This window comes from Octopus bimaculoides, chromosome 5 (genome assembly GCF_001194135.2).
Source record: "Octopus bimaculoides isolate UCB-OBI-ISO-001 chromosome 5, ASM119413v2, whole genome shotgun sequence".
Lineage (NCBI taxonomy): Eukaryota > Metazoa > Mollusca > Cephalopoda > Octopoda > Octopodidae > Octopus > Octopus bimaculoides.
This window is the reverse complement of record NC_068985.1, coordinates 103,991,059-103,995,795: the sequence shown is the minus strand read 5'-3', so window position 1 is coordinate 103,995,795 and position 4,737 is coordinate 103,991,059.

The window sequence follows — 4,737 nt, the reverse complement described above, 5'->3', positions numbered from 1 at the left end:
CGACTGCAATTGTAGAATATTTACATCCGGTTTGTGTCAGCAGAATTTTTAATAACATTTATTTGAAAGTTCAACTGATGATAAGCTCTGATTTTAGTCGTCTAGATCAGAATAAAATTTTGACCGATTTTCATTTTAACCTGCACCAAACCAGGATATAAATGATCGCTGCGATCAAAGTCTGTGTAGTGTCTGAGGATAAAATAATTAAGCCTACACCTTTCGTACGCGTGCTTTCACTGACTGACTGACTGACTAACTGTTGTGTTCTCGAGCAAGACACTTTATTTCATGTTGCTCCAGTTCTCTCAGCTGTAGAAATGTGGTGCCAAGCTGTATCGGCCTTTGCTTTCTCTTTGGATAACATCAGCGGCGTGGAAAGGGGAGACTGGTATGCATGGGCGGCTGTTGGTCTTCCATAAACAAACTTGCCCGGACTTGTGCCTCGGAGGGAACTTTCTTGGTGTAATACCATGGTTATTCATGACCAAAGAGAATCTTTATTCTTTGCCTAATATGGTTGGATATTTCAGTCAAATGCATTTCGTAGTCCTTTTACAAGAAAAGGGCATCAATCATTTAGAAGTCAATTGTTTAAACATGATTGGTTAGAAAGCAGGGACTTTTACTAAATATAATAAAACACCTAAATATTTTTTAAAACGCCTAAATATAAAAAGCACCTAAATATATAAAAAAAAAACCCACCTGAACGATTAATCGACAGTTCGGTGACTGATCGTTCCATCCTAATAACTTAGCATTTATCTTAAAAGATTTTAACCAAGAGTACAGTTTTGAATTGTTAATCAGGAGATTACATGATCAATGAAGCCAGTCGAAACATTTACGTTTTTAATTAAATAAAAAAATCATGCATGTAAGTAAAGTACAATGATTATCAATGTTAATTATAACTCTTATCAAGAAAGGCAAGGCAGACAACTTTGAAGGTCAAATATATTAAAAACTGAATGGAGTATGCAGTGGAGGAATATGTCTGATCTTTGCTAACTATAATGTCTACTATGTGCATATTCCGGCCTTACTAGATTGCTTCGGTGAAGTATTAAAAATCAACACGCAATTTTAGCAGTGAGATGTTATTGATGCGATGTTTGTGAGTAATCCAGAAGGCCGATGTTCTGCAATCAAAATAATCGTCCAAATAGTTATAAAGTCTATGTTTGTTCTACAGACATTGAAGAAGAAGGGAAATATTTCGGCCAGAGGATTTAGTATGTTTTGGCATCGACGGACTTATTGAAAAGATTGATGCACCTTGAGGTCAAGGTAACTCCGGAATCAATCAGATTGTTTGTGACCTTATGAACACTTAAAATCAATCACGTGTATACTTTCAGTTCTAATATCGACTTGACCATCAGCACAAAGAAGACGGAAGTAATCCACCAACCTTGTTCTACTCCTAAACAAATTCGAGGCGTCAAGCGAAGGCCACCGGTTCATAATTTTCCTGACACTCCTATACAGGTTGACGGGAAAAACCTAAAGTATGTGAATTCATTTACATACCTTTGTGGTAAAGTGAAGTCGAGTGTTTTCCTTGATGATGAAATCGTCAATCGACTTGCGAAAGCCAACGCATTTGGCATCGAATGAAAGGGGCATTAATTAGATTTCAGAAATTACAGGTCTATAAAGCTGCCATTCTAATCCTCTCTTGTATTGCTTAGAACAGTGGACACCCTATAGGCGGCACATTAACCAAGTAGACGTCTTTCACAAAGGCGGTCTCCGGACAGTCTGCGGTTATTCACTGAAAGACAGAATGTCTAATGTCAACCTGCGCAGGTGTGGCTGTGTGGTAAGTAGCTTGCTTACCAACCACATGGTTCCGGGTTCAGTCCCACTGCGTGGCACCTTGGGCAAGTGTCTTCTACTATAGCCTCTGGCCGACCAAAGCCTTCTGAGTGAATTTGGTAGACGGAAACTGAAAGAAGCCCATCGTATATATGTATATATATGTGTGTTTGTGTGTCTGTGTTTGTCCCCCCAACATCGCTTGACAACCGATGCTGGTGTGTTTACGTCCCCGTAACTTAGCGGTTCGGCAAAAGAGACCGATAGAATAAGTACTAGGCTTACAAAGAATAAGTTTTTTTAGTCGATTTGCTCGACTAAAGGCGGTGCTCCAGCATGGCCGCAGTCAAATGACTGAAACAAGTAAAAGAGTAAAAGAGTAAAGTGTAAGATTGGTGGAATCGAGAGCTTCCTTATACAGTCGTAATTGTACTGGGTCGACCATGTCGTCAGAATGAGTGATGAAAGAACGCCCAAAGTCCTCATGTACAGTCAGCTTGATAGCGGGCGCAGGAATGTTGGTTGATCATGGCTCAGATATAAGGACAAGCTGAAGATTAACCTCTCAGCAGTCAATTTAGCTTAAAAGAACTTTGAGCAAACAGCCTTGGAGCGAACAAAATGGAGATCATCGTGTCAAAATAGTATAAGAGACGTTGATTCAACACGTATTAGTACGCTAAGGGATGCCAGGCAAAGGAGAAAAGCGGGTGAAAATATATCGCCTTCAATGACCCGTCATCCTCATACTCGCAACTTATGATGGTTTCTTTGCAAATCATTGGCAGGACTTAAAAATCACATTCGACATAATGTGACTGACAAAGAAAGCGTTGACTGTCAGAACCTCTTATATCGAAACCGACGGAGAGTTCATCATATGTGTGTGTGTGTGTGTGTGTGTGTGTGTTGTAATTCATCTTAGTCATTGCAAGACCAGCAGTCACTTAGAACTCACTATACATATAATTCACAATATTTCTAAGCTTTGTGGTGAGATAACGTGAATTCACTGATGTCCTCACCACTGGACTGTGGTTTAGAGCAATCGATACAGACAGAGTAAATTATTAATGAATAAATAAAATACAAAAGAACATGAGTTACGTAATCACGGCCATTGGCTTACAACTCTTTCCGCTATAAATAAGGGCGGACAGTTTCTTATAGCGGAAACAGTTGCAAGCCAGTGTATGCGATCACGAAACTCCTGTATTTTTCTCAATTAGTCAGGTGCAGACATGGCTGTGTGGTAAGACGTTTGTTTCCCAACCACAAGATTCCAGGTTCAGTACTACAGAGTAACACTTTGGGAAAGTTTTTTTTTTTTACTATGTCCTCGGGTCAACCAAAGCCTCGTGAGTTGATGTGCATATATGTGTGTGTGTGTGTGTGTGTGTGTGTGTATTAAAGGTCACTCTCTTTCGCTACTCCACTGACCCCAAAACCTGGGAAACAATCGCTAAGGACCGCTGAAAGTGGCGGCATATCATCGTGAAGGTAACGGATCAGATGAAAAAGAGTAGATGGCAATAGGTAGAAATCAGATGTCAAAGATGCAAAGAGCGACTCGCACTTCCTAATTCCTCAACAACCCTCCTCTGCGATGAGTATCCCTAACTCTTCTATACCTACGTTGGCCTGAACAGCGCCCTCTAGCACCCTTCGCACTCACCAAGACAAAGAGGCTCAACCACTCACTACAGATTAGCTCCTCGGATACAAATTAGTGACGACGATATGTGTATATGTGTGTGTGTGTAAATATACACACATACCTATCTACATACACACATACGTGTATCTCTCTCACTATCTATCTATCTATCTATCTATCTATCTATCTATCTATATATATATATATCTATCTATCTATCTATAAAGAGAGAGAGAGAGAGAGGGGGGGTAGACCGACAGAATTGATGATTCTATTAATCTGTATAGTTCACATGACGGACCAATTTTGGGGAAATGGTCAAATTCATACACTTTGTCATTTAACTGCTATTTTCTGATTTGTGAGTTCAATTCCATTGCGTGTCATTCCTTTTTGTTTGTATTTCTTGGTACAATACTTTATCCTATACATCTCAGTTCACCTTGATGTCAGGAAAATGCTTTTAGAAGCGCTAGGGATGTTACCTACGTTTGACTGGCGTCCTATTTAGGAGCCTATGATTAGAGATTTGTTCGCTATATATATTCGTATGTTACAGCAGAGATCACACTGTTATTGAATTGCGTCACCGGGACAATTAATCTTAAAGGAATTACTTTTACATGACCTTGAAGAGGTAGGGCAGTGAGCATGGCTCCTTATTTTTCTTATGGTCTTTGTAACTGGTAGGATATGGGAAGAAGTTTTCTCCAGACAGGAGACCTTATTCAAATGCTTGCAACAGAGTGTACTTAAAGCTAAGTAATGCGTTCAAATAAAGCTAAGGTAATGCCAGGATCAGCCTCATCTTTCATCCCTCCGGGGTCGTTGTACTGGAGACGATAGGCTTGTTCTATATTAGAAATAATTATTAGATCAGTGGATTGCGGTATTTTGTCGGGCTCTTTACGCTCTTAGTTCAAATCCTACGGGGGCACTTTTATTTTTCAACCATTCGGCGATGGCCGGAAAGGCACCCGGGATGCCGAATCCGACACCAACGCTACAGCCCCGTACCGGTCCGCCGCTTCGCGTGAAGATGTGTTCTGGCGCCCGACAGCGCGACGCCGAGCGAACGGCGACGCGGCTGCGCGGGAGTACAGCAACACACACGGCCCGACTGACCCGGTCCTCGGAGCCAATCCTTCTTCCGAAGGTACGGATCCATTTTGCCGACTTCTCTTACCTATATTGGCGCTATCGACGAGAGGTTGTACACCTTGGAGACCTGCTGCGGTTGGTGGGTACGGACCGAC